The 26,952-nt window shown below is 42.6% G+C and overlaps 1 protein-coding gene across 1 annotated transcript in view; it reads right to left on the minus strand.

The window, feature by feature from the left end:
• Positions 1-26,952, minus strand: part of TRPM1 (transient receptor potential cation channel subfamily M member 1) — a 163,691-nt gene that overhangs the window by 61,342 nt on the left and 75,397 nt on the right. The gene's annotated exons all lie outside the window — the stretch shown is intronic.

Below are 26,952 nucleotides of genomic sequence, written 5' to 3' on the forward strand. Positions count from 1 at the left end.
TCATCAGTCAAACCGTGAGGGTAACTCCCAGAGTAAGAGAATATTTTTTCAGAAATAAAAATGACAAAATTAAAACATAAATATCATGTAAAATATGTTCACTCATTTGTAGAGTATTAACGTCACTTACGTGAAGGCAAAACACTTCATATAAACAGCATGCTTTATTTCAAATGAAACCTTGCCTATTAGAATTAAAAAAATATAAGGGTAATGAAGTACCCCCTAATATAAGGATATTAGTGACCACAGAGTTCTGGCCTTGTGGTTTTATATGGTCAGGGAAATCCTCAGTGGTTCTTAGTACACTTATATTTATAGTAGAGTTATATTTTCCACTTATATATTTTTACCATCAAACTTTACACTTGTAGTGCAACCTTCACCTACAATATTTTTAATATAAAGTAGGATTTATCAGAGTCTATGATGGATCCAACCTCCTGGCATGTCATAAAACAGTTCTGGGCACTAATATTATTCCATTGACTCTTCTGCCAGCCAAGGCAGGGGGCAGAAGCTGCGCGGTGATGCAGCAAGAGGTGGTCAGACAGAAGCTCTGGTAAAACCTACCTGGGAACTGGACGCTTCATCCTATTTCAGGATAATCAGCCTCTAATATTTTGTCATTTATATCACTTTCAACTGTGCTGTAAAACAAATAGATATAATCCCACTAATGTGCTTTATTTAGAGTTCAGAGAGCCCGCTGCTGACCCAATGGATGAATAGAACAAAAGACAACGATTGTCCCAAATTATACAAAACAGAAACAGTCTTCAATTAATAAAATGTCCCAGAGTGATCAGAATACTGACCCAAATCTTTCATTATGCTTATCCAATGCTAATAATTATGCTTATCCAATACATACATAGTAGTCTACACAAGTACAGTCTTTTAATAATATACAACATGTTTTTCTCCATATTTGCTAGAGAGAAGCAATTTATAAATCTAAAGGAGATCAGTGATGCAAGCCCTGAAATTATGCTCAACGTTTCAAGTTTTCACTGTCCTTGTCTGGTCAATCCTCTTACTGAAAGCTTGATTATCATTCAGTGCAAACATACATAAATTGGTACATTGTCTGTCTGTGTGTTAGAATTTTCTATGACAGGTATTCCACATCTTGAAACACTGATATATCTTTGAAGATTACAACAAATTGGGAGGCTAAGTTATCCTGTCAAAAAAATAATTGTGAACATTTTCGGAAACCGTTGAACTGAAGAGTTACATAAGGATTATGACAGATTAACTGCAGTGACCAGGCTGATGGCCAGAAAAGCTATTTTACCTAGAGAAAATCAAATATTAGCAGTAAGATCAAGTCACTAGCAAATGTTCAGTTAATTCCTCATAGATTCCATGTAACCCAATTACTCACAAAGGCCAACAACAGGGATCAATTCTAACTATATTATCACGAACTACATGCATTGCTGGTTTGGAGAAATATAATGGGCTTCAAATTTAGCCACTGTTAAGATTAATAATTTGCCAAACAATGAATATTTTCAAATAATACTGTCATTTATTTCCATAAATGATCTTCTTATGTGAATGTTATACCCTGCATACATCAAACCCATATTAATATTTATTAAGTGCTGTATGTAGAGTTATATAAAGTGCTGTGCAGTACACGTGTACACAGTATGTCACATACAAATGTAGCTCTATGCAAATGACACAGAGGATCCTGTCCATAAGAGATTGCAAACTAAAGAAAAACTTAACAAGTCAAATATTGTACTGATTGGGGCAGTAAATTTGTGTTTACGTAGTGCTTGCGCTGTCTGTGTTTTAAGTAAAGTCAGACATGTAAAAATAAATATGTTGAATGTCTAGACTCTTTGAATAGTATCCAACGGCAATGTGTGTTCTTCTAGTCACCATCGTCACCATTTATTTATATAGCGCCACTAATTTCGCAGTGCTGTATGGAGAACTCACTCACATCAGTCCCTGTCCCATTGGGGCTTACAGTCTAAATTCCCTAACACACACAGACACACACACACACACACACAGACTAGGGTGAATTTGTTAGCAACCAATTAACCTACCAGTATGTTTTTGGAGTGTGGAAGGAAACCGGAGCACCCGGGGAGAAGATACAAACTCCACACAGATAAGGCTATGGTCGGGAATTGAACTCATGACCCCAGTGCTGTAAGGCAGAAGTGCTAACTACTTAGCCACCATGATGCCCATCACACACTGGTGATATAAGACTAGGGGCTAGATTTACTAAGCTGCGGGTTTGAAAAAGTGGGGATGTTGCCTATAGCAACCAATCAGATTCTAGCTGTCATTTTGTAGAATGTACTAAATAAATGAAAGCTAGAATCTGATTGGTTGCTATAGGCAACATCCCCACTTTTTAAACCCGCAGCTTAGTAAATCTAGCCCTAGGCCTTTACACGCTAGATGGACTATTTAAGTCATCAAACATTATGTTTGCAAGGCAAGGTGAACAACTGTGTGGAACCCACACAGTCTAATATATAACCATAGATATGTCATGAAGAACATAAATGGCCCTTTCCTGTGATCTGGGGCACCTTGTGTAAAGCTGTATGCTAGCAGTTCTCTACGATGTATTAAGATGTGTGAATACTCAATCAAAAATAAAAAATATAAACTATGCATTTTATGTGGCTTTTGTAGGTATGAGTGTTTATCCTATTTGTAAAGGCAATGCAGAAGGTAAGTTAGTGAATATATTATTTAAGATGGTGAACTATAAAGGTCCACATGTGCCAATGTATTAAAATAGTTTTCAGGGCCCCTTCAATCAGTCTTCCATACAGGGCAGGTTGTTATATGAGGAACGCCTGTATGGAAGTCTTGGAAGACTAAAGATGGGTATGTACTGATTAATATCCAGTCAGTGAACTGTCATTTACCCTTGCTGATGAGAACCATAATGTGTACTAATCTAACATCACATGACTGTGTCAGTATGGATCACGGGCATTCATGTGATCGGATACTGGATGAAAGGCTGCATTGATTTTCTGTAAGAGTAACATAGGCCCTGTCATTGACCGCTGAGTCCTGTAGGTGGCTAAAACAAGACGTCAGTAAATTTGGGGGCAATGGTTGGTTAATACAAGTCAACTATTTCTTAAGATAACTTAAAAAGACATGAATATCTACTAACATGTGGAATTAAGCAGCTGCTAAATACTAACACTCATTATATGTATTTTTGGGGTCACCATGATATTTGGTGTGTACCAGATAACCAAATTCATTTTTAGCATTGGATAGCAATTACATTTAAAGATCCACAAACTAAAACCTATTTATCACATAGTTAAATAGACCGTTAAATAAAGAAATGAAAACATTCCGGATTATTTCTATCTATTGTGATAGAAACTGTTTACATAATTTTTATAGCGCTCCGGCTGATATGTTGAGGATTGATGAGTTTTTGTGCCTTTCATTCACCTAAAAGACACCTTTTGTATGTCGTGCTAAACTGTATCTCTCCAGCCACAGAGCCTGAGAATTGTAACTCATTGCTGGCAACTATGAATCTGTCATTGATCTATCACACACTGGTGGTTACATAAAAACGTAATATACTGGACAGGTTATATTGCTGTCAACAACATTTTAATGATTTGCTGGAAAGCTATAAGTACATATAAATGTCACTAGAACTACATGATAAAGTTTTATTGCATCCATAGATGCTTGTTTGATTCATGAGGACAGTATTAATAGCTACCATTCTTGTGTGGTTCTCCTCTATAACTACTGTTTCTTGCAGTGCTGTCTTAATGAGCACAGTGCATTTTGAATGATTGTAAACTGTATATGTATGTGTCAGTTTAGTACAATATATATTATTTATAGATGTCAGATATGTTGTATACATTTTGCAAATGTCAGAATTCGGCTAAACATCTCAGGTGTTATAAAAATGTTAACTTGTGACAGCAAATACAACACCGAGAGACATGTAAAATATGCTTATCCATTACTTATCCAGGTTAAGCACATGCTGTCAGTATTTATTTACCTGACCTTTAAAAGTAGCATCTCAGTTTTTACTAATTAAATCAGCGTACTTTTGAAACTAAAAAATCATACATATGTTATACTAACTAAAAAAATTATTATAATAATTAGCATCACTATCATCACTATATATATATATATATATATATATATATATATATATATATATGTAACTTTGTCAGAAAGTTTCAGAAAGTTAATTTAGTGCAGCCTTTCGATGTGGCCTCAAGTATCTTCCTACCTGGAGAGTCCTGGAAGGATAGGCTGCTGTGTCTTGCCGTGTTGGTCGCCTTCTGGAAGATGATGAGAATCCCTGAAGAGAAGAGCTGCCTCCACTTTAAGAAGAGAATCTCATATGATAAGCATGTGAGCAGCCTCTTTGTCCAAGCCAATCTCATGACTGCCTTTGAAGGTAATCCTTTAGCAGTCCCATGATCCATCTCCCTGCCCAGAGGGTATTTTCATCTCATGGTAGAACAAGGCACAACAAATCTACTTTATTAATGCCCAAATCTCCAATTTGTTAAACCTTCTGTGTGACTATAGTAGCTGGAAAAATGCCTACTTTGCAGAAGGATCTCTGGAACTTCTAATCTGAAACTTTGCTCCCCCTGCTTAAAAATTTCAACTTTATTTGCATAATTGAGACAATTGGGCATAATGGGCCCTTTCAGGGGTCCTCATTAATCTACTCATTCTTTTAAAATGGAGAAAGAGGTCACCCTGCCTTAATTACAGCTAATCCTTGCTAAAAACTATTTTGAAACTTCAGCGAGATTTCTGCATGAAATACTGAAATCTTCTAACAATCCATCCATCTAAAATTGTGTCCACATCAGCCTAGTTTATATATTAATGTGCTGACGTGCCGCTGTATTGGTTAAATCTGAGAACGCATGGCTTCTATTCACTATTCACAAACAGATTAATTAAAGATCATCTTCTTTTTGTTATTTAAGTCCGCAAGTTTAACTTAGGTTGCTATATATAATAGTCTGGCTCCTATTTTTTGGGGAAAGGCACAGGAAATATTGCAGACAAAACAGATATAAACTAATAACTTCCTACATATAATTATAGTTGAAAAATACAACGGCTGCTGTTCTCCGCCCTTAGATACTACATTTTCATTAACGCTCATATTCATACCCATATTAGGGATGCAAGTACTTGTCCCTAAAGATTAAACACATGTCATTCACTTTTATTTATTTTTTAAAAAATCAATAAAAAGACAACATACTAGAAAATTAAAACAAAACAGAAGTTTACTAATTCAATACTGTATAAATACTATAACTCACAGTGTAAGAAAAAATCAAGGTATCTTCCACCAATACTCTTTAAATGAATGGCTGGGAGATCCATTTTTCTAAAAACCAAATTTAAACTTAATGCACTTAGTGATTGTTCTATATTTCCTGCAATAGGCTGGTGTCACACAAGCACTTTTCACACTAGAGTTTTTCCCAGCTCCAGAAGAGTTCATACTTCATTTTTATAGTGTTTTTACTGCAGAGAAATTATTGATTTCAATTTGGAGGAATTAGATGCTGTGTTTGCAACGTGGAGTAAAAAGCGCTCATGGAAGCAACCTTAGAGCAGCTCAGGAAATGTATCCAATCAATTGTGAATTGGAGATGTTTTGTAAAAGTACAACAGCTGTGTTCAAGGTTCCCGAAATCTTTCCTTAAGTTCCACAATTATTTGTAAATTAAAATCAATTAAGAAAACTTGAACTTGCATAGATAGTATAAATAAATTTAATTTTGTAGTAATCCAAAAACAATGGTTATTTAAATTAAAGAGTTGTTTAATAAAAAAAAAAGGCTAACCAAAAAAAAATGAATTATCCCCATTTCTATGAAATGGAACCTATAGACTTTATATAAATTATTATATAAATTATAGTATATAGTGAGCTCTGCAGTTTTTATTTAGCCCTGAATCAGTGGAGTTGATGCACCTCCTTGCCAACTACAAAGTTGACAAATTAAAGCCTATTTGCACATATGTCCCCTCCTCTATCCCCCCATTAATTTAAACTTTTCTTTATTTTTCTTAATGTACTACTCATTCATAACTCACTAAGGTATTAATTAAATAATGACAGTAATTAAAGTGACAAAGAGTATATCTTTATTTCAATTGTCAAATGTATATATTTCCAAATTGTGATTTTTTTTTCATGATCTACTAACCCTGAAATATTCCTTTATAATACTATGCACCTACAATGACAAACATCTTTCAGGGAATGTACTGGTTGTACTGGCATCTCTGAGATGATGCTAAATTCTGTTCTTTTTGGAAAAGCTCTGTGATGCCGCACAAAGAGTTTGCTATATTACCACCCTGCCATGCCACCAAGCCTTCCAATTCCAAACTTGATGCTCATTTGCATGTCTTGTGCAAATAACAAAATCAGGTTCAGTTCGGCAGACGATTGCAATCAGATTATTATCTGAATAAATGGGCAATAATCCCCAATTAACCAATCATTCAAAGCAAAAATATGTGCAATATACACCATCTTGCCATGAATAAAGAATGGTCCCACACCACTCATTTCACAGTCCCTCATTTATAAGTCTATATTGCCCTTCACAGACTCACACAAGTGTTTGTCATAAGCAAGAGGAAAAAAACAACAGCACCAAATTTATTTTCTGCTGTGATCCACTGGTGATGTATGTGTCATGCATATCAATCAATCAATCAATCAATTAATCATAAAATTGGAACAACTGCACTTATTCTGGACAAAGCTTATTTTCAGCATCCAAAATGACCCCCATTGCCATTAAGTAGTAGCTCTGAAGGCCGCAGGAATGTTGAGGGCCACAGAGACACATTTGAGAGTAGCAAGAACCATTTGAACAAAGTCCTGATTTGCATTGCATAAAGTTGATTAGCATATTAAATTAATATGTGTCATTATGATGAAAAGAATCCAGCACATTAAATATAAAAACATAAGGAGCAGTCTAACGTAGATTAGTATGTACAGTAAGGACGTGATCATGCAAATGCAACTGAGGCCGACCAGCACGGGGACAAACGCATATACCTCTGTCAGGAGCTATATCTTTTGCACCTACTAGAGGGCAGGTACAAATACCCACTGGAGATAGCTTTGTGGCCATATTTTAAAAATCATTTTTTGCTACTGTCATTCAGATGCGAGACGGAATAATACAGTTGCTGTATTATACAGTTTATTTTTTTTTTCATTTAAGTCAAGCGTGATAGTGAATGTGTTTTTTCGCTATCACAACAAATGTTAACTTTTCTTGTACCTATGACCTGGTTGTGTGCATGCCTATGTAGGTGTATGTATGCCTGGCTTAAACCTAATGCAGAGCAACGCATCTTGCAAGTGTGTGATTCAGCACATGGACATAAATACCCTTCAAAAGAAACATGTACATCCAAAGACCTGCATGTTAATGCACATGGTTTTTGCTCTCACTGGATATGGCAGATAATGAGGACAAAACTATTGTGTATGACCATAGCAGAATAGCTGATCTTTTAGTCTTCATCAATGAATACGTTACTCTTTATAATACTTACTTCGTTTGCATCTATTACTAAAACAACAGTAACAGTAGAATATTATCTACAAATAATAAGCCTATAGGGTCTTGTACACACATGAGGTTCCATCGTGCACAAACGGGTATTCTCTATTAGAATCAACGTTCTCGGTTACAACTGTCATTTCCCCTTAATTTGTGCAGAGTTTACCACCAGGTGAATGTAGCAGAGTCTAGCTGCCATTAGGCATCAATGTACACAAGCCCTTACATAGACACCAGAGAGTGTCCAGTGCTTCCTTTGTATTCTGTGTCCATGCATTAGCCTCCTTGCAAATGGATGGCTGTTGTATAAGAAGTTTGCTGCCTGTGTCTGTTTAACCCTAGTGTGCTGTCACCCTGCATTAACTGCTGTTGAGTCTTTAAATAAGTGCTTTAGCTGAGGCTTGCCGATTTTCTGAAAGGACATAGAACCTGGTCCCACAAACAAGCTCACCACAATCACACACATGCACATGGTATACAGTTACAAAGGTTTATTATAGCAATAGCAAAAGTGGAGTTATGCAACAATTAAAGTCATAATTCAGAAATACTTTTTTGCAGCAGCTTTTATGAAACTTAATAACAGTTTTCTGACTGTGTAAAAGAAATAATTAAAACAACATGCATAAATCCAACCTCCAGCATAAAAGCAATAACCAGCACGAGCGCTATACAGCCCTTCACTGGATTCCACCAAAGCAGAGGGACACTGAGTGTGGTGATCCTCTGCTAAAGTGTTAACCATACTGGATGGTCAGACTATAACAATGAAACCTGTAGAGTGGGGTCCCACTGTTATATTGTGAACAAGACCCAGCCTGTTCATCATTGGGTTATAGCCTCTATGGGCGACTCGCAGAAGAACTGCATCCACGCACTCCTTTTGCAAACTCTCAAATCTTTAGGCCTATGTAACACTGTCCTCTCCTGGTTTTCCTCTTACCTCACCAACCGTTCCTTCTCAGTCTCTACTCATGATTCTACATCACCCCCTCTTCCCCTACCCCTTGGCGTTCCTCAAGGCTCCGTTCTTAGCCCCCTGCTTTTCTCCCTCTACACCTCCTCCCTTGGTGTCCTCATCCACTCTTTTGGCCTCCACTACCACCTCTATGCTGATGATACCCAAATCTATCTTTCATCCCCTGACCTCTCCCCTTCCCTTCTGTCTCGTGTCTCCTCCTGTCTCTCGGCCATCTCATCTTGGATGTCCCAACGCTTCCTTAAACTCAATATTTCCAAGACCGAGCTTATAGTCTTCCTCCCTGCCAGGACTCTCCCACCTCCCCCCTCTCTATTTCTGTTAATAACACTACCGGGGTCATCCTTGATTCCTCCCTCTCATTTAAGCTTCACATTCTGTCCCTCTCAAAATCCTGTTACTTCCACCTTCGGAATATATCTAAGATACGTTTCTTTCTCACCACGGAAGCCACGAAAACCCTTGTTCACTCGCTTATTATCTCTCGCCTTGACTACTGTAACCTTCTTCTCTCTGGCCTACCTGATTCTCGCCTTGACCCTCTTAAGTCTATCCTCAATGCTGCTGCCCGCCTCATTTTTCTCTCTATCTCTGCGGTCTCCCTCCAACAGTCCCTACATTGGCTCCCCATACCCTACAGAATTAAATTTAAACTCCTCACCCTCACCTTTAAAGCTCTTAGTCAATCTTCCCCTCCCTACATCTCCAATCTCATCTCTACCTACACTCCTACCCGCCCCCTCCACTCTGCCTCTGACCGCAGCCTCACTACTTCACTGATCACCTCCTTTCAATCTCGTCTTCAGGACTTTGCCCGGGCTACTCCTCAGCTGTGGAACGATCTTCCACGTTCCATCAGGTTAGCATCTACTCTCAAAGACTTCAAGCGTGCCCTTAAGACTCATTTCTTTATTCAAGTCTGGCTCTCTCCCCTAGTTAGTACCACCCTTTATGTGTCTCCCCCTTCCCTTTAGGTTGTTAGCTCTCATGAGCAGGGCCCTCTTTCCTTGTGTGGTCCTTCTACTGTTCCTTCACCCTCTGTACCTCATGGCCTGCTTCGCTAGCCCTGTTTTCCCTGTTTTATTAATCTTCGGCCTTCTTCTTGCTGATTTCTACTATCCCTTTCACTATCTGTCAGATATAATCTGATTTGCTTTACCCTGTCACCTGTGTTTGTATATATTTATGTATCATGTTGTGTCTTGGTTCTGTTTTCTGTATATGTAATGTACGGCGCTGCGGACCCTTTGTGGCACCTTATAAGTCAAAGATAATAATAATAATCGCCCCCACTCCAGGACACTGCTGCCACTAGGCTTCCTCTCAGCACCCCTGGTTAGAGTCATTAAGACCCCTCCCCAATATACTAACATAGCTTATAACTACATGGTTGTATTAGAAATTATGTCTAAGTGGGACTTATACATTTAATGGAAACTACTTGTTTGAAAGTGGAATTATATATTTCATATAGGTTGCTATAAATTCATTAAATCTGATTTACACTAAAAAAATCTATTTTAAAATTGATAAAGGACAGTGTGCCAGGAAGTAAATATGGGAAATAAATAGCAAAGTAAATTATCTTTTAAAAAAAATTAAATAAATGAAGTATTTCAATAACAATTATCATTTAAACAGCAATTACTGATATTTCAAATTACATGAAAGAAAACGGTTTATAGCTTGCAAGTGGTGGATAATCAATTTTCTCTTTAACGGACCATTCTTTAACAGATATGGGCCTCAAGGTTGGATTAATTGATATAGACACCCTGTGGTCTGTCGGGTGATCTTTGATGGGATCAGAGGATTTAAATTCCGATGTCTGGGGTTGGGCGGTCAACAAAATTTATCTTGACTTTAAGTTTGCGTTCCCTTAAGTACTGTTTCATTCCCATTAAGTAAAATTGTTTACTACCTGGTTTAAGTGACCCTCTAAGTTCAAGCCATTTGTGATAGTCTTGTCCTTGCCAGTACTCATGTGGAGACAAAGTACTGTTTGCAGGGACGGTGAAAGATAGCCAAGCTAGCCTAAGATCTGAATGGGAAGCTTACTGATGTACAGAGTGGAGTAGAGACTAGAACAGGGCCGGCATTTGCCAGAAGGGCCGATGGACAGTTGGGCCGGTTCGGTCCCCTGCGCAGCGATCATGTGAGTATTTGTATACTCACATGATTGCGTCCAGGGCAGTCAGTTTAGTACAGCCTGTCACTGACAGGCTTCCTGGTGGCTGGCTCCTCCCCAGGAACCAGCCACAGATGAAATGTGCCGCGCACAGCGCTGCATGTCCTGGCCGGGTCCTGCAGCTGTCAGAGGAGCGGACAGCAGAAAAAAGCAGACAACAGCGGAAACGAGTAGAGACATGAAGGTGAGTACAATAAAGGGGGGAGGAGGATTGTACATAGAAAACGGGGAGAAGTGAGAGGATGCCACAGGGGGGGGGAAATAAGAGACAAGACAGTATGCCACTCGGGGGGGATAATAAGAAACAGTATGTCTCTGGGGGGGGAAATAAGAAACAAGACAGTATGCCACTCGGGGGGGATAATAAGAAACAGTATGTCACTGGGGGGGAATAAGAGACAAGACTATGCCACGGGAGGGGGAATAATAAGAAACAGTATGCCACTGGGGGGGAATAAGAGACAAGACAGTATGCCACTCGGGGGGGGGGGGAGAGACAGGAGAATGCCACTCAGAGGGGGGGGGAAGAAGAGCCAGAATGCCACTAAGGGGGGGTGAGAAAAACCAGGATGCCACTCGGGATTTGGGGGCACTACTGTATGGTATAATATGATTTGGGGGCACTATTGTGGCATAATATGATTTGGGGGCTATTAATTGAAAGTGGGGCTGTTTGGGAAAAAAATAACGTCTATTTATTAAATGTGAATAGGAATTATTTAATGGCAGGGATGGTTGTGGGAAAAAGGTATATTTCTTAAACGTAAATGCGATTTAATTTATTGTTGGGGTTGTTTGGAGGGAGGTATATAGGTTTATTAAATGTGAATACTAGTATTTTAATGTTTAGACTGGAGGGAGGCCTAATTATAAAACATGGGTTGCATTGATTAAACACCGGGGGGGGGGTAAATGTATCATACCCCGGTTTTCTCAACTCACGGGAGATCGGCGGCTTCGCAGCTTAAATTTAAAGTGGCGCTGCCTTGTAAAGGGAAACCCTTTACAATAAGAAGTTCTTGGACACACTGCGGACACCGTGTATTTCTGTATGGAGTTTACAACTGGAATATATAGGACCCACCAGAAAAATGGCCACAGAAAAAATATATTTTATAAAGTAAATATATTGTATGCCATAAATGAAAATGGTGATTTATTTTTCTAATGATTTAGTGATATTAAAAAAATACACCATTTTTCCAATTATTTACTTGCATTAAACATGCTAAAGGGGCCCATTTAGGCTTGGGACCCACATGACGATCCTCTGGTACCTTTAATGGTCTATCTGAGTCCAAGAGTAGGTGACAAAGGTGACAAATCAGAGTTACTAAACTTTGCACTAAAACTCATTTATGACAATCAGACATTATACCTGGAGCACAAATTCTCTTTTGTGACCTCACATCTAGTTTTGTACAAAATGAAGTAGAATTTGAGGTGAAGTTCATGGACTTGGGGGCCAAGACGGCAGCTTCTGCCTGGGTGTAGAAATATGCAAAGAAAGTAATAGGCCAGACTGAGGCCTCATGGCGATATATGTAGTGTCAACCTGTGGCAGAGACAAATTCCAGAACTACAGTAAGAGTCCAAGTCTCAGGAATAAAATAAATAAAAGTGGGAAAGGGAAGGGGTTTAGCCCTTCAGACCAGTGGTGGAACTACCATTGGTACAGCAGGTGCTGTGCACCAGGGTCCATGGAGATAATGGGGCCCGCTGCATGGCAGATGCAGAGGGTTGGAGCCCCAGTTCCCTCCTTCCCGTCTCCCTGCACCGGGGCCCACAGCTCGCTACTTCCACCTCTGCTTCAGACTATTTCTCCAAAATCCCAGTTTGTCAGTCTGTGACAGACCCGGGCCTTATATTGAGAATATCCTGCCAACCCGGTCTGTCCTCAGTGGGCCAACTGAACAACCATGGCCCACTCTGTTATTAAATGCCGCCCGGTGGCCAGATCTGTTATTGCTGTGATGTCCAGAGAGGGGGGGAGAGGCAGCTCACAGGAAGTGTGAATCAGCTGTGGACCCTGTGACATCAAAAAGTAGTGGAACAGGTTAAAAAGAGGAGGGTCAGGACCTTATCTAAAATCAGGAGGGGGTCTCTCCGTGTTTGCTAACTATTGTTCTAGTAAGTCTGCAACACAGTCTGAATGGCACCATCACCGCAGGGGGGGAGACCACTGATGTCATGCACTATTTCCACCCCTGTTACCACCCAAACTCTTCACACCACCAATCACAAGAGGACAATGAGTGGGGGGTTGTGGAAGGGACAAAAGGGGAGTTGTTGGAGAATCTTGAGACAGTGAGGACTTGGACTGTGGGAGAGTAACCATATTCTCGCAGGGCTTTAAAGGAATGCTTAAGGCAGGAGCTGCTTGACAGAGATCGGACAGTGTACCTCTAGGACTGATTCTGTTACCACTTCATCGGGAGACACTCGCAGATTCTGGGGAATTGGTGAGCCTACATCGGTAGGGAGACTATACCCAGGGTCCCACCAAGCTGGTGGAGAGTTGGCCGAGCGGCTGGGATCAGCAAGATACACAGACCCACCTTAAGGATCAGAAACCGTGGCCCACTTGGATTGTCAGCTGTGGATGTGATTACCAGGAGTTTGGGCCTGCTAGGACTCTGTGCTTGGGGGTAACCTGCTGGGGACTTTTTTGGGGAGTTTTTACTTGCACTGGTGATTTTCTGACACTTGATATATTTAGTGGGGGAACAAGTTTCTCCTTGGGGAGCACTGTTGTATTTTACTAAGTGTGTACACTTTGTTTAATAAAAGGGATTATTATTTCTTTCCTGTCTCCTTACCTGTGTGACCTGTGAACCTAGAGGACAGGGTATCTAGTGAGCTTTGGTTCTAACCCCGGTGTCCTCACAATTTTGGTGGCAAGCAGTGGGGTCACACAGTCCCAACTTTTGGGTAGAGCGCAGGGACTCGTATCCAGATACGGTCAGGCTCTGTAAGGACACAAGGCAACAGTCTGTCAGCACCAGTGTTAGTAAAAAAAGAACCTAGCTGGGAAGTCAGCAGGAATGGCCACAGAAGCAGAGCAGATCAGTTTAAAAGCCACAGAGAGATTCTATATGAAAGCAAGGAAACAACACTTGCAGGGGTTCTGCAGAACCAAAAGGATGGACTTTGATGACACAGACGTGCGTGAAGTTCTGGTGGCCAAATTAATTGAATGGGAAAGGGCTCACCCTGAGGAGATGGAAGAGTCAGAGGTGGAGGAGGAGGAGGCCAAAGGCCAGCCACAGAGACCCCCCAGTGGGACACAACCCAGACCACCTTCCGGCACTCCAGCAGTGCTGCAAGATTGGCTGACAGCACTGGGGGAAAGGGCAACCCTGCATGAAAGGGCAGCCGTACTCCAAGCAATGTTGGGGGTAGCAACTGAGGTACCCCAGATTCAGAGAGAAGAAGGTCGGGGAGAGGCCCGGTTGAGACCTCAGCTGGGATATAGTGGAGTCCCAATTTTTAAAGAGGCAGATGCAGACATTGATACCCATCTCCAGGTTTTTGAAAACTTGATGGGAGTCCATGGGATTGAGGAGGAAGAGTGGTCCAAATATCTGGGACCCAGCCTGACTGGGAGAGCGCTGGAAGCTTACCAGGCTCTAAGCCCTCAAGAATGTGGGGATTATGGTACGGTGAAAAAGGCGCTGATGGTAAAATTCCAGTTAAATGCAGAGACCTACAGATACAAGTTCAGGACTTTAAATAAAGGAGGGTCACAGTCGCACCAGGAATTTGCCAGCCAGCTACAGAGGGCCTGTGAGAAATGGTTGGAAGGGAAAGGGGCCCGCTCCGCTAAGCAAATTAAAGAGCTCATTATGCTGGAGCAGCTGACTCTAAAAATGGCCCCAGAGATCCGGGAATGGCTGGCGGACAGAAAACCTGAGACCCTGGAGGAGGCAGCAGGGCTAGCTGATGAGTATGTGTTGAGTCGACCCAGGTGGAGAGCCCCTAGTATGCCTAGTCAAGCAGCTGCAGGGAGGGGGAGCCGACCAATTCCAGCAAGTCTAGCGACACCTGGAGGCCTCTTTATTAGAGAGAACTCTGCCCGGAATCCAAGAGATGAACCAGTCCGATCCAGACCCTGGGACCTGAATCCAAAGAGGTGCTATCGGTGCAACCAGGTGGGGCACTTCCAGAGAGATTGTCCCCGTACCAAAGGTCTGATGCCAGAAGCCAGAGCTGCACCAGTGGCCGCTGTACAGTATGCCCCAGGAGATTTTGAAATCGGCATTGAGGCCGAGCCACCCTGTCCTGATGTGCCAGAGGCAAGGGACGGGGTGTATGTGGTGAACCTGATTTTGGGGGAGGGGAGGCAGAGTCCTAGGAATATGCAGGGTCATCTACAGGACGTGTGGGTGGGGGACTGCAAGGTCCAGGGGTTGAGAGACTCAGGAGCATCCCTGACCCTGGTGGAGCCTGATATAATTAAAAGATCCCAAGTTATGGAGGGACAGCAGGTCCGGATTTCCACGGTGGGGGGCTATCTTGCAGATATTCAAGTGGCCCGGGTACATTTGGATTGGGGGCGGGATTTGGAATGGTGGAGGTGGGCATCCTGGATGGACTACCAGAAAAAGTGATTTTGGGGAATGATTTGGGCCAGGGATTGGTCACTCACTTTGTGCATGCTGTGACCCGCAGCCAGAGCCGAGTGCAAGCCACAGCTGCACAAGAAGCCGCAACGCCAAGGAGACCACCAAGACTAACCCCGGCAACCAGAACCAAGGAGCCAGAGGCAGCACCGTTGGTGAGTAACCCTATAAGATCTGATGTTGTACCAGAAATTGATTTGGGGGAGGAGGACAGAAGGGAATTTAGGAAGGCCCAACAGACTGAACCATCCCTAGCCAAACTGAGAAGTGCAGCAGACGCTGGGGGAGGGGAAGTGGCAGGCAGTAAAGTAGTGTGGGACAAAGGGCTGTTATATAGGGTAGTCACCCCCACCCTAGATCAAGACCCAGGGACAGAAGTGAAGCAGTTGGTAGTACCCTGGGCTTACCGGACCCATTTATTAGCGCTGGCCCATGACATTCCAGCAGCGGGGCACTTTGGGACCAGAAAAACGTTGGCCCGGGTGTTGTGGACTTTTTTCTGGCCTCAAGTCACCCAGGAAGTGAAACGGTACAAAGCCTCCTGTGACACCTGCCAGAGAATAGGGAGAGCCCCTAAGAAAGTCCCACTACAATCCCTGCCTATAATTGAGGAGCCCTTTGCCCGGGTAGCTATAGATATCGTAGGTCCATTAGCCATCCCCAGTTACACCCGAAAAAGATTCATCCTCACCCTGGTGGACTTTGCCACCAGATACCCAGAGGCAGTAGCCCTGTCGTCCATAGACGCAGAGCATGTGGCCCAGGCTCTGGTGGACATTTTCAGCCGGGTAGGATATCCCAGGGAAGTGGTTACTGACCAGGGGACCCAATTCCAAGGGGACCTAGTCCAGACCCTATGGGAAAAGTGGGGCATTAAGCCCCTGCGAACTACTCCGTACCATCCCCAGACCAATGGGTTATGTGAGCGTTTCAATGGAACGCTGAAACACCTCCTGAAGGCATATGTACAGTCTGAAGGGAGAGACTGGGACAGGGCCCTGCAGCAGCTCCTGTTTGCATACAGAGAAGTGCCCCAGGAGTCCACCGGATACTCTCCTTTCGAACTTTTGTATGGCCGGAGGGTACGAGGCCCCCTAGACCTGGTTAGAGAGAGCTGGGAAGGAACGATCCAGGCCAATGAGCAGCCTATCCTTAAATATGTAGAGAAGATGAGGGAGAGGATGAAGAGGGTAGCGCAGCTGGCGCAAGGCCATTTAAAAGGAGCCCAGGCAAGACAGAAAGAGTGGTACGATGCCCACGCTCAGGATAGGAAGCTGAACGCAGGACAGAAGGTGATGGTGCTAGTCCCAATGAGACGGAATAAACTTCAAGCCACCTGGGATGGCCCATACAAAGTGGTGAGGCAGGTAGGGTCGGTCAACTATGTAGTAGCGCTGGATAATGAGGAAACCTGGCTGAAAACCTTCCACATCAATCGACTAAAAGGTTATGTGGAACGGCAGATGGCAGCAATGGTGGAGTGTTGTCCCCCCCATGGGTCCCACAGAGGTAGACCCCCTACTGGAGATGATAGGGGAGGTGAGAGAGGAAAAGGGGGTGGAGACAGTGACAGTGGGGACGCAGCTAGGAGAGGGACAGAGGCAGGAAATGAGGGAGGTGCTGGAGAAGGAGCAGGCCCAATTTACCTGTAAGCCCGGGCATACCCACCTAGCCACCCACCATGTAGACACGGGGGAGGAGAAGCCCATAAGGCAGGTAGCATACCGCATGACCCCCGCAGTACTGGCCCAAGTACGGAAGGAGATAGAGGAAATGCTGGCCTTAGGAGTAATTAAGAAGTCAAATAGTCCATGGGCTGCAGGGGTGGTATTGGTCCCGAAGAAGGATGGGACCACCCGCTTCTGCGTGGACTACCATAAACTAAATGAGGTCACCACCACGGATGCTTATCCCATGGCCCGAATAGATGAGCTACTAGACAGGCTAGGGGCAGCCAAGTTTGTGTCCACTTTGGATCTGAGTAAGGGCTATTGGCAAATTCCCCTCACCCCCAAAGCTCAGGAGCGGTCAGCCTTTATAACCCCACTGGGATTGTTTGAATGTACGACAATGCCCTTTGGGATGAAAAATGCTCCAGCCACATTCCAACGGATGATTGATGACCTGTTGGGGGGGTATCAGGAATTTGCCCAGGCTTACTTAGATGACATTGCCATCTTCAGCCAGACGTGGGAGGATCACTTAGTGCAAGTGTCAGAGGTCCTGAGGAGAATCAGGCAGGCAGGGTTGACCATTCGCCCAGACAAATGCTTCATGGGCATGGCAGAAGTGCAATACTTGGGGCACCGTGTTGGTGGGGGAATCATACGACCTGAACCGGCAAAAGTAGAAGCCATTGTTCAGTGGCCCCGACCCACCAACCAAAAGCAGGTACGAGCGTTCCTCGGGATCGCAGGGTACTACAGAAAATTTGTGCCTCAGTATAGCACTGTTGCCAGGCCCCTGACTGACTTGACAAAGAAAAAATACTCCAGACATATAGAATGGACCCCAGAGTGCGAGGGAGCCTTTGACGCTCTGAAGGCAGCATTGACCCAGTTCCCAGTGTTAGCAGCCCCAGACTTCAAGAAACGATTTCTGGTACAGACAGATGCTTCAGGGTGTGGACTCGGTGCTGTGCTCAGCCAAGTGGGGGAGGATGGGCGTGAGCACCCAGTGGTTTATTTATCCCGAAAGCTGGTGGATAGAGAGGTAGCCTATGCCACAATTGAAAAAGAATGCCTGGCCATAGTGTGGGCCCTAAATAAATTACAACCCTACATTTATGGGCAAGAGTTCACAGTAATTACAGACCACAACCCCCTTTACTGGTTACAAAGATCTTCTGGGGAAAATGGGAGGGTATTAAGGTGGAGTTTAGCATTACAAAGGTATAACTTTACTATCTCGCACAAAAAGGGGAAAGACCACTCAAATGCGGACGGACTCTCCAGAAGAGAGGAGGAGAACCCTTCATTAAGGAACCCACCGTGCCAAGGAGAACATCTGGAGCCCGACCACCAGACTCCAACTGTCCCCTTGATTTAATAAGGGGGAGGTATGTGACAGACCCGGGCCTTATATTGAGAATATCCTGCCAACATGGTCTGTCCTCAGTGGGCCAACTGAACAACCATGGCCCACTCTGTTATTAAATGCCGCCCGGTGGCCAGATCTGTTATTGCTGTGATGTCCAGAGAGGGGGGGAGAGGCAGCTCACAGGAAGTGTGAATCAGCTGTGGACCCTGTGACATCAAAAAGTAGTGGAACGGGTTAAAAAGAGGAGGGTCAGGACCTTATCTAAAATCAGGAGGGGGTCTCTCCCTGTTTGCTAACTATTGTTCTAGCAAGTCTGCAACACAGTCTGAATGGCACCATCACCGCAGGGGGGGAGACCACTGATGTCATGCACTATTTTCACCCCTGTTACCACCCAAACTCTTCACACCACCAATCACAAGAGGACAATGAGTGGGGGGTTGTGGAAGGGACAAAAGGGGAGTTGTTGGAGAATCTTGAGACAGTGAGGACTTGGACTGTGGGAGAGTAACCGTATTCTTGCAGGGCCTTAAAGGAATGCTTAAGGCAGGAGCTGCTTGACAGAGATCGGACAGTGTACCTCTAGGACTGATTCTGTTACCACTCCATCGGGAGACACTCGCAGATTCTGGGGAATTGGTGAGCCTACATCGGTAGGGAGACTATACCCAGGGTCCCACCAAGCTGGTGGAGAGTTGGCCAAGCGGCTGGGATCAGCAAGATACACAGACCCACCTTAAGGATCAGAAACCGTGGCCCACTTGGATTGTCAGCTGTGGATGTGATTACCAGGAGTTTGGGCCTGCTAGGACTCTGAGCTTGGAGGTAACCTGCTGGGGACTTTGTTGGGGAGTTTTTACTTGCACTGGTGATTTTCTGACACTTGATATATTTGGTGGGGGAACAAGTTTCTCCTTGGGGAGCACTGTTGTATTTTACTAAGTGTGTACACTTTGTTTAATAAAAGGGATTATTATTTCTTTCCTGTCTCCTTACCTGTGTGACCTGTGAACCTAGAGGACAGGGTATCTAGTGAGCTTTGGTTCTAACCCCGGTGTCCTCACACAGTCCAACACCAGGTACATGTGATTTTTTTTAGAGGTCATGCAAGAAACTTTTTATTCCTGCAAAATGGATTTATGATCAGGTTGCAGGTTAGTTTGTAGATGTAGTCATGAGTAGCAGTGATTGTATGTCTATATAGTCTGTTTACAGAGTAAACACTTATTCATATGAAGAAGAAGAGATGGCTGCTTTTCTTAGCAGATTATTTTATAGAATACAAGTATTGAGTGTCATATTGTGAGGGTCACATGACACTCAAATAACATTAACAATTAATCAGTGATGGATTTTACTATGAATGACTGAACCACTTTCAGGGATACACAGTATGTGTCCCTGTAACAAATATTTTGCTTTCCTGGTAAAATACTTACTTGATGGGAGACATATACATTGGAAGTACTGTGTTCCTTGGAAGTTATGTGCAGTGTTAGACTTGAATCCAGTCTGTCACTTGCACACATAAGTGTGTTCAGAGAAATATACTACCTCAAATTACACATAAAATGATCCTGTCTTTCAGAATCATGTAAACTTCTTCATATGGTAAATTGCGTTGTGCACTATAATGCTCATGGGATAAAAGAAAATCACCAAATTGTTTAATCAAGATTCAACAAATTTTCTGCTACATTTGCTGATTGTAATTGCTTATCAAATAAATTAATCAGCTTGGTATACACCACTGCACAAACTTGCAGACATGTTGTACAAATCAATGCTAACTGATGAATGAATCAGTTCAAAATCCAGAAGATTAAAAAAGAACTTCAGTTAGCATAAAGGTTCCATTAAAATAAATCTACTACGTAATAGTTTGCTCTTTTTATTTCTATCCATAGCCCTTGCAAAATAGCTTTTTGTGAGTCTTTTATTCCATATGTAACAGACCTGTCACAGACACAGCTTTTTGAAATCTGAGGTTGGGAACAATATGTAATCCCATTATGGACATGTATTGTAAGAAGATACAGAAGAGATGCCTGAGCTCAAGTGCTAGGCACTCATAACATCATACAGTACATAAACCCTTAGGGGTCTATTTATGATCTCATAAACAAGCACATCTGCAATTTATTATGCAGGGTCTGCTCCAGCCTTGACCCCCCTGTTCCACTAATTATTTTCCCTTTTCATCAACAGCTTACCGCTGCCGGCGAATGGAGAAAATGGTATGCTCATGCGCATAGGGCTTTCCTGGTAAAGGAACCGGCAAAGCAGGAGAGGCTTCAGCTGGATCCATTTGAAAATAACCAGTACCGCCATCCTGAGATGCAAAGCTTTTCACAGCTTAACAAACTAACAAATACTGCTATGCCATAGAGGTCTATGGGGATAGCAGTAAGTCCCAATAATTAGGTTAATGCCAGAGGAATCTATGATTTAGTCAGGAAGGTTCAGGATTTCAGCTAATGCTTACACTGTAGGCTTTTTAAAAAATTCTCCTTGCACTGCAGTCAGGAGAATACAATTAATGATGCAATAAATGAAGATTCGATGGGACTGAGTAACTCCGCAAAAGAGGGGGCCACAGGGAAGCTACAAGTGCTATTTTACTAGTAATTAGTAAGACTATGGACATCTCCTTTAAGAATATATTTAATATTTTGTTCATTTACTTCTCTTAAATCAGTTTGCCCTGCATTTTCTGTAAATGCTTATTATATTTGGCATAGAATTGGCTCCTTGGACCAGGGAAATGTCACTCCAATCTACAACAGTGATGGAGCCAGTCTATTAGCACACAAGGCTAATTAAGATCACTGCTTGACTACAGTATATCAGAGTACTTAGTAATAAGTAATGGTATGCTCATGCGCATAGGGCTTTCCTGGTAAAGGAACCGGCAAAGCAGGAGAGGCTTCAGCTGGATCCATTTGAAAATAACCAGTACCGCCATCCTGAGATGCAAAGCTTTTCACAGCTTAACAAACTAACAAATACTGCTATGCTATAGAGGTCTATGGGGATAGCAGTAAGTCCCAATAATTAGGTTAATGCCAGAGGAATCTATGATTTAGTCAGGAAGGTTCAGGATTTCAGCTAATGCTTACACTGTAGGCTTTTTAAAAAATTCTCCTTGCACTGCAGTCAGGAGAATACAATTAATGATGCAATAAATGAAGATTCGATGGGACTGAGTAACTCCGCAAAAGAGGGGGCCACAGGGAAGCTACAAGTGCTATTTTACTAGTAATTAGTAAGACTATGGACATCTCCTTTAAGAATATATTTAATATTTTGTTCATTTACTTCTCTTAAATCAGTTTGCCCTGCATTTTCTGTAAATGCTTATTATATTTGGCATAGAATTGGCTCCTTGGACCAGGGAAATGTCACTCCAATCTACAACAGTGATGGAGCCAGTCTATTAGCACACAAGGCTAATTAAGATCACTGCTTGACTACAGTATATCAGAGTACTTAGTAATAAGTAATGGTATGCTCATGCGCATAGGGCTTTCCTGGTAAAGGAACCGGCAAAGCAGGAGAGGCTTCAGCTGGATCCATTTGAAAATAACCAGTACCGCCATCCTGAGATGCAAAGCTTTTCACAGCTTAACAAACTAACAAATACTGCTATGCTATAGAGGTCTATGGGGATAGCAGTAAGTCCCAATAATTAGGTTAATGCCAGAGGAATCTATGATTTAGTCAGGAAGGTTCAGGATTTCAGCTAATGCTTACACTGTAGGCTTTTTAAAAAATTCTCCTTGCACTGCAGTCAGGAGAATACAATTAATGATGCAATAAATTAAGATTCGATGGGACTGAGTAACTCCGCAAAAGAGGGGGCCACAGGGAAGCTACAAGTGCTATTTTACTAGTAATTAGTAAGACTATGGACATCTCCTTTAAGAATATATTTAATATTTTGTTCATTTACTTCTCTTAAATCAGTTTGCCCTGCATTTTCTGTAAATGCTTATTATATTTGGCATAGAATTGGCTCCTTGGACCAGGGAAATGTCACTCCAATCTACAACAGTGATGGAGCCAGTCTATTAGCACACAAGGCTAATTAAGATCACTGCTTGACTACAGTATATCAGAGTACTTAGTAATAATTACAACTGAAGACAGTAACACTTATTTATTACAGCACACAACAGAAACATCATTAAATGACATCAGAGTATAAAAATGCTCCTTTATTACACCAAAATAGGATCAACACACACACACAAATATATTAACACTGCACTGCTCTGTGAAGTTGGACAGTGCTGTATCAGAAGATAACAATACTGCTGCATTATATCAGCATATATAGGAAAACTGCTTTATCACACCATGGGGTCTATTTACCAAGCATTTTTCCTGTGGTAAACCCCCGAAAACAACAGTTTTCGGGGGTTTACCGTGAAATAACTATGTACCATTGAAGCATCGCAGCAGATATCTCAGATATCTGCTGCTTTGCATTTCCTATCGGTTTTCTGAGCACTCCCCATAACAGTGTATGGGAAGTGCTCAGAACCGCTATGTATGAAAGTTCAACTAGAGAAACTTTTCTCTTTTTTTACATGTTAATATACGCCATCTGAAGCTGGCGTACATTAACATATCTGAAAACTTTCGTGCTGTCCAGCTCTGCTCTGAAGAGCAGGGCTGGACAGCGCATGTGTGGAGGGATCATGTGATCCCTCCCTGTCACTCATCCTGCAGTTTGCCGGCCAGGATGTTACTGCGCATGCACCAATTATTCGGTCGGTGCATGCGCACTAACAAAAAAAGAAAAAAAAAGAAAAAAAGAGAAGATCACCGCAGCCTTGAAAAATGAGAAAAGACTGCGATGATCAGGTGAGTCACTTCTCAGGGACAGCAGGTTATCGGCACTGCTGTCCCTGAGAAGTTTTTTAATACATAGCCGTTACTTTTCAATCCTTATCAAGGAGATAAGGATTGAAAAGTATCAAGTCAAAAAAACAAAGGGTCATAAATAGTCCCCCATGTCATAGGATCAATGTTTTATCACACCAGAAAATAGGATTTAGCACATCAGATTAAAAACATGCTGCCTCATCACACCAAAGTAAAAACACACAAACATGGGGGGGACATGCAAACTCCTCACAGATTAGGCCATGGTCGGTGATTAATTCTGGTGAAAAAGCAGTACGTGTTTTATTCTGGTGTGATAAAAAGAAGTGTGTTTTATTCTGTTGTGATAAAAAGCAGTGTGTTTTTATTCTGATGCTGATGCGATAAAGCAATGTGTTTTATTCTGGTGTGATAACGCAGTATGTGTTTTATTCTTGTATGATAAAGCACTGTGCTTTTATTCTGGTGTGACAGAAATGTGTTTTATTCTGGTTAAAAAGCAGTATGTGTTTTATTCAGGTGTGATAAAGCAGTGTGTTTTTATTCAAATGCGATGAAGTAGTATGTGATTTATTCTGGTGTGTTTTAGATAAAGTAGTGTGTTTTTAATCTGGTGTGATAAATATGTGTTTTATTCTGGTGAAATACAAGTATGTGTTTTATTCTGGTGTGATAACGCAGTATGTGTTTTATTCAGGGGCGGGCTGGGCCGGGGGGCAGGGGGGCATCGGCACCCCGGGCCGCTCAGAATTTCCGCTTTTAGGGCCGGGGGGTAGGCCGGCCGGCCGCCCCCAATGCAATTTCTCCTGATTTTTTTCTGCGGCCGCATCCGATGACATCAGATGCGGCCGCATCAGCGCACAGGCGGCCGCTTCCCATGACACGGGATGCGGCCGCGTCATCAATGACGCGGCCGCATCCCGTGTAATGAGATGCGGCCGTCTGTGTGCCCCCCTGCCTGCAGTATCCCAGCCCGCGCCTGGTTTTATTCTGGTGTGATAAAGTGTTGTGTGTTTTATTCTGGTGTGTTTTATTCTTGTATGATAAAGCCATACCGCTTTATCACAATAGAATAAAACATATTGCTTTATCACATCAGAATAAAACACACTGCTTTTTCACCAGAAAATAAAACACACTGGAGGTCAACAACAAAACACAAAACAGTGGCTCTGCAGTGCCAACGCAGCTTATGAGCCGCCAAATCCATCAATGTGATCTAGTACCCATAGAATTTGCTGAAGCGCATAGTTTTGCAGAACAGAATGACTGCATTTATGATGGAGCACAATTTTGCATAGGCAGATGGAAGCAACTGAGCGGAGTTGGGCATAGTGAAGACGAAGTATAAAGTAGAAGCATCAGTGTGCCTAGTTTTGCATAGCAGTGCAGAAACTAGCAGTGAGATTATTGCAACAAGATAAAGTAATATAAAGGATACATTTTCAGGGGTTTTCCTTGCCATGTGTAGCGTTTCCCACTACTCAAAAGAACTTGGATTCTTTACCATCTTTGTCCTATACTTTTAAGGAGATATAACAGTTCCTATGCACAATCCGCTGTGTAAAATAAAAGGCTTAAAAAAAAACTTTAAAAAATGGGCAGCGTAATACCTTTAACACAGATGCGCGACCAACCCCAACGCTAGATATTAGTGTTGAGTCCCTCTGCAATAGTAAAATCTAACTTCATGGCTAATGGCAAACAGTTGCAGAGAGTTTTGTACTAAAGGAGAAGAAGTGCAGGTGTACGGCCATAGAGGTAGTAGACGTTGCTGAGAGCCGATTGAAAGAGGAGAACAGTGACGATAAGTCCCCTGAACCTGTCTGAGAGCTAAGGAGACTGAGAACTGTGGAGAGAATTGCTTCAGTGGGAGGCATATTCAGAGAGGTCTATGCCATTGCAGTGAGAAGAGGAGATATGTGGAGGGCTGCAAAATCCTTGGCGAAAGCTGCAAGTCTTATAGGGAAAACTGCATGTTTGACAAAGAGAGTTGCAGGCTACTAGGGAGAGCTGCCAGAACCATAGAGGAAATTGCCTTCCCCAGAGGGGAGTCTGCTAATGCCAAAACGTAAGCTAGGCTGCCACAGAGAGAGAGACACTGACAAGGGGATATACGGAACAAGAAAAGCATAAGGGGAAGATTGCATTGAAGGGAGTGAAATGGGGACATCAGAATAAGAGAGGGTAAGGGAGGCAGAGAAGTGGCAAGGGATACAAGGGAAACAGAGTGGAAGGGAAGGGGAAATATGAGGAGCAGAAGGGAGTATAAAAAATATATTTCAGAGAGAGGAAGAATATGAAAGAGGAGTAGACAGGAAAGAAAGACATACTGTAAACTGAAAAGACAAACTCAGTAAAGGCAATATGAGAAGGGAAGTCCAAAAGAGACAGAAGATAAAGTAAGACACAGACAAATATTAGAAAGCCAAACCTAACTAATCAACGTGTAAAAGGAGAGAACCAAATAGAAGTCACTGTAGGCAGAACCAATTAGACAGAAGAGGAGGATATATAAACAACAAAACCTGAGAAGAAAAAGACTACTAGTTATCTCAGCAACACCCCCACTGCTCTAACCTCTCTACTGTCTAACTCTACCAAGCCTCCTCATACCCGCAAACATCTTAATTCTATTAATCTTCAACAATTTTCCACCTCTCTCCAACACATTCTTTCCCCTATCTCTATATTCTCCTCCCCTGAGATGGCAGTACCTCATTTTCACCAAACCTTAGAAACGGCCCTTGATCAAGTGGCTCCAGCAACACTACATACTACACGTCGACTTCGATGTCAACTGTGGCACACTACAGCAACGCAAAATCTTCATAAACTTTCCCGTAAGGCAGAACATTACTGGCCTAAATCTCGCACCTCTAATAACTTCTTCACATATACTTCTATCTACCGCTCCTATTGAAAGGCTCTGGATACTGCAAAACATACTTCCAATCTATTATCTATGCTCAGGCTTCTAATCTCAAATGCCTTTTCAACACATTTAAATTTCTTCTCAATCCTCCCACCCCGAACCCTCCGTCTACTATCAGTGGCCAGGATATTGCTTCCTACTTCAAGGACAAGATTGATAAGATCAGACTGCAAATGGTATCCTCTTCCTCAACAAGCAATCAGCTCAATTCCTTCCCACTACCCTCTTACACCCTCTCTTCATTTGACCCCACAAACAAAGAGGAAATTTCTACTCTCTTTTTATCTTCCTACTCTACCTCCTGTCCTCTTGATCCTATTCCCTCGCAAATTGGTAGATCCCTGTCTCCTGTGCTCATTTCACCTCTAACTAAAATGTGTAATCTCTTGCTCTCTACTGGCATCTTTCCATCACTATACAAGCACACAGTGATTACTCCTATTCTAAAAAAACAAGATTCCAACCCAAACTCTCTCTCAAATTACCGTCCCATCTCTCAGCTCCTGTGCCCCTCCAAGCTCCTAGAGAGACTTGCCTACACTCGCCTCACATGCTTCCTTTCTGCAAACAACCTGTTGGATCCTCTTCAGTCTGGCTTTCGTTCTCAACACTCCACAGAGACTGCATTGACTAAGCTGGTCAATGATCTGATCACTGCTAAAACTAAATGCCAT

This window comes from Mixophyes fleayi, chromosome 4, assembly GCF_038048845.1.
Source record: "Mixophyes fleayi isolate aMixFle1 chromosome 4, aMixFle1.hap1, whole genome shotgun sequence".
Classification (NCBI taxonomy): Eukaryota; Metazoa; Chordata; class Amphibia; order Anura; family Limnodynastidae; genus Mixophyes; species Mixophyes fleayi.